The sequence below is a fragment of the Suricata suricatta genome, chromosome 8 (genome assembly GCF_006229205.1).
Source record: "Suricata suricatta isolate VVHF042 chromosome 8, meerkat_22Aug2017_6uvM2_HiC, whole genome shotgun sequence".
Taxonomy (NCBI): Eukaryota; Metazoa; Chordata; class Mammalia; order Carnivora; family Herpestidae; genus Suricata; species Suricata suricatta.
Window position 1 is genome coordinate 30,579,210 of NC_043707.1, and position 10,656 is coordinate 30,589,865.

Here is a 10,656-nt window from a genome sequence, read left to right on the forward strand (position 1 = left end):
TGAGATCGTGACCTGAGCTGAAGTCAGATGCTCAACTGACTGAGCCACCCAAGCGCCCCCTCTGTGTCTCCCTTTCTCTCTGCTGCTCCCCTGCTTGCTCTCTCTCTCTCTCTCTCTCTCTCAAAGATAAATAAATAAATAAATAAATAAATAAATAAATAAATAAATAAATAAAATGTCTTAAAGAAAATTATGCTGAACTGTGTCTTCTAGGTCTTGACCTTAGCCTTCCCCACCTGATGCTTGAGACTATCTAGGCCCTGGCTGGTGCTGTCTCAACAAATGTGTTCTTTCCTCAAACAAGTGAAGGGTCCCCGTTTTAAAACCCAAACCCAAAGACATTAAATTAGTGAGAAGGGAGGAAACTGTTTTTGAAATGGTAACAGGTTACATATTTTTGATGTGACTTCGAAACTGCTTTATCAGTGAGATAATTCTCTACATTTATGATACTGGCCGTTCTTCCTACCAAAGTTAAAAGCCAATGGAAATGCTGTGCCTGCCAAGTGTTCCCGCTTCAAAAGGAAAGTTGTCAGTGCTTTGAAATGAGCAACACCTCATCTGTCTTCCTGCACTCTGCAGTTCATTCCTATCTAGACCTTATGATAGCTTTTAAAAGTATGCCTCCTTTCTCGAAAGCCTCAGTGCAGAGTCACCCCCAAAGACTCAGGTCTTTGGATGGGAGCATAATTTTAGCTCTTAGACATTCAAAGTGCAAAATAAAAATAACTCACCTATTTTGCATTATTGTCTAACTGGAGTTTTGTGATAAGCACTTTATACAGGAACCATCCCTTCTTCCCTCTTTTGTGTGAATTTACAAGGCCTGGAAAACACCTACGTGTGTGTTACCCATATCATGTAATGAACTATTTTGTCCGGAGGAATGCAATTATAATTTTACCAGAGTATTTAGTGACTTGGTTTCTACTTATATAAACCTATTTCAAGTACATTTCAAGAATATTTTGCAAATCTAACTACATGTGGAATATATCACCTTTTGGGGGGGATGCAACTGTTAAAAGCAGGAAGTTGTGCTTTGCATTAAAAATATAGTGATGGGGTACCTGGGTGGCTCAGTCTGTTAAACCTCCAATTCTTGGTTTCAGCTGAAGTCATGACCTAATGGTTCGTGGGTTCGCACCTTGAGTCCAGTCCAGCTCCATGGTAACAGGTCAGACCATGCTTGGGATTCTCTCTCCCTCTCTCTCTCAAAACATATAAACTTAAAAAAAAAAAAAAACAGTAGCAATGGTTTTAAGGCATCCATCACAAATGAGATGAACAATCTAAAAAGAATGGTGTTTTTTTTTGAGAGAGAGAGAGAGAGAGAGAGAGAGAGAGAGAGCAGGGGAGACCGGAAGGAGAGAGAATCTTAAGCAGGCTCCCACATTGGGGCTCGATCCTATGATCCTGGGATCCTGACCTGAACTGAAATCAAGAATTGGAGGCTCAATGAACTGAGCCACCCAGGCGCCCCCTAAAAAGAATGGTTCTAATGTATGAGGAAACTAGCACAAGGCAGTAAGTTAGGTCAAATACATATGTCGGTCAAGGAGAGTGGACCTGGACTTGATTCTAGTACCTGCTGAAGAGCCCTAAACAGAACAGGGATAATTACTTTGGTGGCCATGTAGAGTAGACATGGGGGAACATGACTGGGGGCAGGTTGTCTAGGAAACGCAGGGTGTATGAAATACACCATCGAAAACGGAACAAGTTCTGTAACAATGTAGGGGGTAAAATTTGTGTTTGGGTGAACAAGAGAGAAGAAGGAGTTTAATCCCCTATCTTCAGGGTGCCTGGTTTTTCACAGGTGCTCAAGGTAGTGACAGTTAATCAATGACTACATTTCCCATAGTCCTTAGGGCAGCGTCGTCTGAATTTCCCGGAGGGCTGTGCGATGATCGCTGCGGCCATGAGAGTCCGTGGAAAAGGTAAACAGGTGGGGATGTGCTCCTTCCCGTTACTTCGTAACCAAATTTCTCACTCTCCTTTCCTCCTCTAAACCTCTTTTCTGTCTCTCGCTCTTCTGTTCACGGGTTTCAGGAGCCCAAATACTCGGGACTTGTATCTTTCAGAAACAGTTCGGTGTTAGCGGTTCTGTGCCGAGCGACCGGAAGCGGAGTGCGCCCGGGGACCTCTGGGAAATGTAGTTCCATCTTCCCACGGCCTCTCTTCGGCGTAAGGGTTCCGTCTCCTCGGACCCCAGAACCAAGGCCTGGGTGGGAGGGACACGTGACCTGTCCGTTTGGCACTGTGGGGACTCAGGCCCAGGCCACTGACGGTTGCAGAGCCCACGAGCCCGACCCGTCTCCACGGCGACCGGTTCGCCGAAGAGACCTCTGGGAATTGTAGTTGGGCGGAAGCCGGGCGAGTGCGTCAAGGTCCGAGCTGCGACGGTTACTCGCCGCCGCGGTCGGAGAGAGCTCGGTGGTCGTAGCCGGACCCGCCTTTCCGACAGAGATGGCTTTGCCTCGGCTTTCGAGAGCCCGGGCAGGAGGGCGGCCACCGGGAAAGGCGGGGTGTCGGCCCCGGCTCCGGGGAAGGTAGCTGGCAGGCGTGGGGCGAAGGCTAGCACAGCGGGTCGTAGCGATGAGAGCTGCTTCAGAGCGTGGCCTCGGGGGAGCGGTTAGTGCCGTCTCCTCTGCTAGAGAGGGGGGTACCGAAGCCCAGAGAGAGTCCACGATTTACCCCAGAGCGACAGTCAGGCCCTTGTCTGTGTGCTCACGCCTCTCTTCCCAGCACGGAGCACCGTGCCTGGCACGGAACCGGCACCCAAATGTCTGTGAAGTGTCACTTTGTTCTAATAGGCAGTTGAAACACTTTTAACAAATTACAAGATTTTTTTTAATTTTTTTTTTTTAAAGACGGAAGTGGACCTATAGATGAGACTCATCAGCCAAATGCAACCTGTAAACTTTATTCGGATCATGGGTCTAACACCCAACTGTGCAATTTTTAAAAATCAGGGAAATAGGAACATTGATGGGTGATACCAGTTACTGTTTAAGAAAGTTTAGTTGTGGTAAGGCTGTTAGAGTTCTGCTTTAAAAAGGAAAAGTGTCTTAGAGACACCTACTACAGATTTTGTGGGTGAAATGATGTCTGAGATTCGCTTGAAAAATACCCAGTGTGGTTAGCGAGGGGAAGAAAGCATGGCAGAAAGTGAAGAGCTATGAAAACCGGGTCAGGGACACCAGACAGTGCATTGTACTCTTTTATTTTCTGTAGTGGTATTGAAAAGGGCCATAATCAAGGGGTTTTAGTTCATTCTGTTGTGTTTCAGAAGGTTTCTGAATAAGACATTAAAGGAAGAGCTTCTCTGAAACGAATCCTCCCAGGGCACAAGCGAGCCTCCTTGGGGACTTCTCCAGGCAAGAATGACCACAGCAGTGAGGAAGGCTGTGTCCCAGTGCCCTGGGATCCTTCAGAAGCAGGATAGGATTCTGACCATGAACATGGAAGCAGAGGACCGATCGTAGGGGAAAGAGACCATGCTGCCAGGTAATCAGCCTCCCAGCCAGGAGCCAGCCCGTCCGCACTTCAGAGAGTTCTAGGACCAGGAGGCCAGGGACCCCACCAGGTTCTGAGCTGGCTCTGGGAGCCCCCGCCAGTGGCTGAGGGCACAGGGACAGTTTGCAAGTTGCCCATCCTGAGCTGCTGGTGCTCGAGCAGTTCTTGGTTGGCCATCCTGCCCAGAGGTGGTAGGGCTGGGGCTGGGAGGGCACCCCTGGGCGATGGAGAGGAGGTAGGAGTTGTGCTGGAGGGCTCGCGTGAGAAAATGAACCAGGCCAGCAGGTAGAAGAGAGAACTAACTTGTGGAGACAGGAAGGGGTAGATCTTCCAAAGAAAATGAAGTCCATGTTGGTTTTGACCCAATACCGTGTCTCTGTGTTCCTCTTCTCTCTTCCCTCATGTTCTCTCTTCCCTCATGCCTTTGGGGATCAAAATGATCATTTGATGAGATGAAACACAGGATCATTTCCTAGGTTGGTTGGTTGGTTTCCTGACCTTCTGATTCTCAGTTTTACCAGGATGTGCTTCATTTAGGTCATTATTTAAGCCACTGAAATTTAAATCATTCTCTATGGAAACTGAAACACACATTCTTTTATCACAGCACACGGTCACGTGCCGGTTTCAAGTTTCTGGCTAAGCTGCCCAGTCTCGGAGCTCTTTAGCCACTGTGTTCTTGAAACTTCAAAGGAAGGGCTTCACCGTATCCCTTCTTGCTGAAAGGCCAGCGGAGACTGTTTTTAGAAAACTTGTTATCTCTGGAGACAACAAATGCAAAGTTTGGAAAAATTCTCCGGCTCAGCAGATGCCTTGGCCTCACCCACGTAAGAGACTCTGGGTGAGAACTGCCCAGCTTAGCTGGAAGCCACTGGGGAGGAGTTAGGCTGGATTCAGGAAAACTGGAACTTCTGGCGGGGGCGGGAGGGTGCCTGGGTGGCTCAGTGGTTAAGTGTCCAGCTTTGGCTCAGGGCATGATCTTGCGGTTCGTGAGTTCGAGCCCCACGTCGGGGTCTGTGCTGACAGCTCAGAGCCTGGAGTCTGCTTCAGATTCTGTGTTTCCCTTTCTCTGTCCCTTGCCTTCTCTCTCTCTCTCTCTCTCTCTCAAAAATAAACATTAAAAAATTTTTTTAAAGAAAGAAAAACTGGAACTTTTGGGCTGTTCTGAAGGCTTTGGAGGGCAACTAGACAGAATATTTGAAACTAGAACATTTAGGGGAAAGTTCCAGAAATACATTCATAACATCATATCAGTAGATATAAGTTATCCTTAACATAAATGAGTTATTTAATTTTTCAAATAACTTATCAAAACTTGAATCAAAATCGGGACACACCTGGGGGGCTAAGTTGGTTAGGCATCCAACTCTTCATTTCGGCTTAGGTCATGATGTCAAGGTTCATGTGATTGAGCCCTGAGTCAGGCTCTGTGCTGAGAGCTCGGAAGCCTGCTTGGCATTCTCTCTCCCTCTCTCTCTCTCTCTCTCTCTCTCTCTTTCTCTTTCTCTGTCTCTCTGTCTCTCTGTCTCTGTCTCTCTCTCTCTCTCTCAAAGAAACTTAAAAACAAAAACAACTTGAATCAAAATCACCCAAGTTGTGCACCGTACATGTATACATTTTTTAAATTCTCAACTATACCTTGGTATAGCTGGGGGATTTTTTTAATAAAACAAAATTTTAAAAACGTACAGTATCTCAGAGAAATAAGACTATGAAGGATTTTCTCTGAACGTTTTTATTAGGTATGTAACATTTCATTTTTTGCAATGAATAGATATTTGTGGTCAGGAAAAGCTAATTTTTAAAGAAATACACTTGGGGGGAAGGGACGCCTGGCTGGTTCAGTCAGAAGTTCATGTGACTCTCCAACGTTGTAAGTTCGAGCCCTACATTGGGCATGGAGATTACTTATATAAGATCTTTTTTGAAAAATACACTGGAGGAGGGGCACCTGGGTGGCTCAGTCAGTTGAGCATCCGACTTCGGCTCAGGTCATGATCTTATGGTTCATGGGTTCGAGCCCTGGGTTGGGCTCTGTGCTGACAGCTCAGAGCCTGGAGCCTGTCTTCGGATTCTGTGTCGTCTTCTCTCTCTGACCCTCCCCTACTCGTGCTGTCTCTCTCTGTCTCTCAAAAATAAATTTTAAAAAAAGCTTAAAAAAAATACATTGGAGGAAAAGGTCTAATGACATTCTCTTAAAAAAAAAAAAAAGAGCCAGTCACTACCTTGATCTCGTCTAGAGCTCCCAATATTTTTACTGGTCTCCAGAACAGGAAGATGGCTGGGGGGAGGCAGCTCCCCACCTCCACAGAGGAATCACCACACGTCACCCGCTTCAGCCACTTGAGCCGCAGTTCAGGCATGGGTCTTGGGAGCTCCGTGCCGGCGGTCGGATGCGGCTCGCCCTGGGGAGCAGGTCAGGGCCTTCGATCCTTTTCCTGGGTGCTCCTGTGTTAAAAAGAGGACGGACCATACAGCGTCTAGTACTCAGCGAGGTCCCGAGGTCATTGGAGCAGAGAAGACTGTCAGGTCATCCACCAGCCCCCCAACAATGGCTGAGTGTCCTTCATTCCCCGAAGAGTGACGTGGATCACACTGTCGGGCTGTCGTGAATCTCGGTGTGGTACCTTTGTCGCTGCCCTGCACTCCACGGTGCGGCTCACGGAGACCTGTACTGACGGTAATAGCGCCTTTCTTCTTCCCATCACGCAGCCTCTACTCCGCATTAGAACGGAACCCCGGAGACCCCGGCACCCTGGGTATACGGAGGGGAGCCTGCTCTGGGGAAAGGCAGGCAGTTGGAAATCAAAGAGCACAACCCAACAAAGCATCCATCCCAGCCTGAAGGAGAAGCAGGTGGGGTGGGGGGACTGGACGCCCTCCCTTCTCTTACTTCAGAGAAGAGTCATTACACCACTGTTCATTTGCCCTAAATTCTCAGAACTCAAGTTCATTGCTCTGTAAAAGGACTGTAAGGGCTCATGGTAAAGCCAAATGCCGCCACCAGGGGGCAGCCGTGCCCCCTGCTTTTTGCCTGAGTTTGAGAAACCAAGAGCGGACTTCATAGATTTGGACACATCCGTGGACGCCCACATCAGGAGAACATCACGCCCCTTCTGGGGAAGTGTGGTTTGACTGAAAAGCTCCCACACTGAAATAAGTGACACAACTGGACAGCTTCTAGAGTCTCCCGTCCCCATTGGGATCTGTGGGACACAGAATTAGGGGAGGCCAGATGCCAACATGACATTCATCTGGTGCCTGCCGGAATGGATGGATGGGTTGTTAAAGTATTGAAATGCTTCTGGACTGGTTGGTAAGCAGCTGCTGCTATGTGTCCCCAAGTGACCTCCCAGCCTCCTTCGCCACCCCAGTGACTCCTCTCTGACCCTCGGGACCTTTCTAGGGTCCAGGATCTAATGGTTATCACCTGGTCATACAAGAGACCCCTGCATCTCAGATGTGACCAGCATCTCCAGATGAGATCATGACCTGAGCTGAAGCCAGACACTTAACTGACTGAGCCACCCAGGCGCCCTTTATAATGTGCTTTTTTAAAAATGCATGATTATGGCCCCTGGATGGCTCAGTTGAGCATCTGACTTTGGCCCAGTTTATGATCTCACGGTTTGTGAGTTCGAGCCCCACATAGGGCACTCTGCTGTCAGCACAGAGTCCCCTTCGAATCCTCTGTTCCCCTCTCTGCCCCTCCCCTGCTCACACTCTCTCTCAAAAATAAATAAAACATTAAATTAAAAATATAGGGGTACCTGGGTGACTCAGTTGGTTAAGCATCCAATTTTGGCTCAGGTCATGATCTCGCAGTTCACAGGTTCAAGCCCGGCATAGGCTCTGTGCTGACAGCTCAGAGCCTGCAGCCTGCTTCAGATTCTGTGTCTCCTTCTCTCTCTGCCCCTTCCCCACTTGTGCTTTATCCCTCCCTCTCTCTCAAAAATAAACATTAAATTTTTAAATTTAAAATATAAAAATTATGATCATTAACTAGAATTTAAATAATTTGGAAGAAAAATAATTGGTCAGTAATTTTATTATATGTCATCGTTTATTAGGTCCACCCCCCCTGGCAGGTGTATGTTTTACCCCCACAGCCTTTCTTTGCAGAGCTAACGGGTAATATTTGGATTTCCCACATATGATTACAGACGGTGGCCCGAGAAGTAAGGATGAGGCGTCCAGCTCAGGTCAAGAACTTGCTGAAAGAAGATCCCACAGGTGACTCTTCAGAGATGCCAGAGCTGGGAGATGCCTCAGAATGTTCCAGTACCTTAGACCAGCATTAGAGAACCTCCAGATGGAAGGCCAAGCGGCTGCCCTGCCCCAGAGAAGAGTTTCAAGCAGGAGAGGGAAGCAGAAGGCACGACGGCAATGAAAGTGGCCCAAACCGCAGGCCGGGTGAGTGCCGTGTTCCAAGTCGGAAACATGCACACAGCCCCCGTGCACATGGAACACACGAGGCCACAGTTTTGCGGCAGACCCAGCCCTCATTCGCCATCAGCCCACACGGGACAGGGTCCCCGACCACTCGAGGTCGCTTAGAACCTGGCAGGCCAGACAGCAGGGACAGCTCCTTCAGGAGGCCCCGTCCCCAAACACGGGCCCCTCTGTGGCCCTGCAGCTGGCCGGTTCGTGCTCGCTGGGCGTGGAAGGGCACAGGGAGCTGGCCTGGCAGCGCTGTCACCCCGGCCACCCGGTCTCCACCTCAGTCCCCTCTTGGGCCACTTTTCTGTCATTCTACCTCTTTAAAACATGGTAATACATTTACTCGCTTATCAACAAAAGTAATACATGTCTGTAACAGAAAATTTTATTTTATTTTTTTATGATTTTAATGTTTATTTTTGAGAGAGAGAGTGTGGGCAGGTGAGGGACAGAGAGAGGGGGAGACACAGAATCTGAAGCAGGCTTCAGGCTCTGAGCTGTCAGCACAGAGCCCGGCTCGGGCTCGAACCCACAAACCATGAGGTCATGACTTGAGCTGAAGTCCGATGCTCAACCAACAGGTGCCTCTGTGACAGAAAATTTTAAATATGTCTGAACAAAATGAAGAAAAAAAAGTCATCTTCAACGTTGACTACCCATCTAGCATTTTCCTAAGCCCCCCCCCCTCCCCCACACATTTTGTCCAGTGTTCAGAACCCCCTAGGGCCTATGGCCACCTCCCACGCAGACCCCATCTTACCGGCCTTTCCCGGTGGGAACCGAGATGGGGCCCCGTATGCAATACCTCTCTCGGCCACAAGAGGGGGGTGCTTGCTCACGCACGTCCTGCGCTTCCCGCTGGGCCCGAACTGGCGGCTCCCAGCTCCCACCAAAGACCCCTTGGTCAGCCCCCCTGCTCAGTGCCTCCCTTGGAAACCTTCTTGGTTCTCAAGCGGGGAAAAGGCAGAAATCGGCATTTCCCCACGTCTGTCTGAATCTGAGGAATCCTTGGACACCTCCCTCCTCGCTGTTGCAGCTTGGGGCTTCCCAGGAAGGGGTGAACCGCCCCCTGCTGGGGTCCCCTCCAGGCTCAACCCTCTTCAGGGTCTCCATTCTGAACCACCCGCCTCCCCGCCCGCGCTGTTGGCTTGCTCTGGCCGTCTTCGCACCCCTCTCCCTCCTCGCCATGGCTGGGCACACCTTCCCGCACCTTCCTCCCTGCGCCCCAAGCTGGTGCTTCTCCTTCAGGTCTTAGCTGGCCCATCACCCTTCCCCAGAAGTCACTCTCAGCCCGGCAAGTCTGGGCTACATGACTGTCGGCTGTGCATAACCCACAGCGTGCCTGCGCCTCTGCAGCCCAGAATGGACACTCCGTGAGGGCAGGGCCCTCAGTGTCACTCGAATGCCAGCACTGTGCTCCGCAGGGCTCCGTCCAGATTTGCTGGATGGATGAAGGGGTGAGTGAGTGTGCCTGTCCCCCTTCCTGAAGTGGAGCCTGCAGAGCCAGTCCCTGCCAGCCTTCCAACCCCCTCCCCCGGTCACAGGTGCCTCTCACTGTCCCCAGGCTCTGGAAACGCAGCCCCAGGAGGAGACAGTGCTGAAGGCAGTTGTCTGCGTGTGGCGGTGGGGAAACAGGCCTGAGGAGCGGGACAGCCCTAGTGTCAGGCCCTGGCTCTGCCACTTCCTAGCTGCGCCAGCGCCTCAGTTTCCTTATTCACAGGGCAGAGCCGGGGCGGTACTGGGCTTGCAAGTCTGCCTCCGTCTGTCCCCAGCACGCTCTCCCGAGCCCCCCGCCCAAAGCCGTGGGACACGGACTCCCCTGTGGTCTCAGAGACGCTACTGTTTTCCTGATTCCCTTCTCCTTTCCCCGCGGTCACCCACTCTGCTTGTCACTGACACCTCCTACTCCTCCTCCGTCCTTTGTCCCCGGCACGGATAATAGCGCCCGGTGCAGCACAGAAATGCAGCAGTCTCTGCCCCCAGCTCTGGGGCTGAAAGTTCAAGTTCCAGCCAAATCCTTCTCTAGGTTTCTTTCTTTCTCTTTCTTTCTTTCTCTCTTTCTTTCTTTTTAATGTTTGTTTATTTTGGAGAAAAACCACAAGCAGGGGAAGAAGCAGAGAAAGAGAGGGAGACACAGAATCAGAAGCAGCTCCAGGCTCTGAGCTGTCAGCACAGAGCCCGACGCAGGGCTTGAACCCACGAACTGTAAGATCATGACCTGAGCCGAAGTCAGACGCTCAACCGAATGAGCCCCCCAGGCGCCCCTCTAGATTCCTTTCATGGAGCTTTTCTCTGATATGAATGTCTTCCGTGCGGCAGCCCCCTGCGGGCCCCCGTGAGCTCCCTCCTTCCCAGGAGCGCCCGCCGTCTTCCCAGTCAGGATGTTAGGGGGTAAATGAGGGCTGATTTCTCCTCCGGTGATCATGGCCCTCGTTCACTGCACTTGGAAGATTTGGCTCCTGAATGACTCATCTGCTGTAGGGCGGGGTCTGTGCTTTCTCAGAGCATCGCACCGGGCTCACAGAGGACGTCAGTTTCTCCCGCGTGATGGTCTCGAAGTTCGGGCTGACGTGGCTGGGGCTCTCTGTGCCCCGCGTGCCCCTCCCCTTTCACTTTCTCAGCTCTGAGAGCAGCTTGTTGCCTCCTGAGGGTTTTCCTTCGTCGCTGCCATTCACAGGGACTCTCTCTAGGATGGAT

The 10,656-nt window shown here is 50.5% G+C and overlaps 1 long non-coding RNA gene across 7 annotated transcripts in view; it reads left to right on the plus strand.

Annotated features, from left to right (window-relative positions):
• The first annotated feature begins 1,900 nt into the window (after positions 1–1,900).
• LOC115299028 overlaps positions 1,901–10,656 on the plus strand; it is a 31,534-nt gene continuing 22,778 nt past the window's right edge. For 2 of the 7 annotated variants that reach the window (XR_003911945.1, XR_003911942.1), the window contains exons 1-3: positions 1,901–1,940; positions 3,293–3,510; positions 7,683–7,932. This is a non-coding gene — a long non-coding RNA (uncharacterized LOC115299028). Of the gene's footprint in view, positions 1,949–2,380; positions 2,553–2,573; positions 2,635–3,292; positions 3,511–4,126; positions 4,347–7,682; positions 7,933–10,656 lie in introns of those variants that run through there. The other 5 variants (XR_003911948.1, XR_003911944.1, XR_003911943.1 and 2 more) reach the window with 5 other exon arrangements.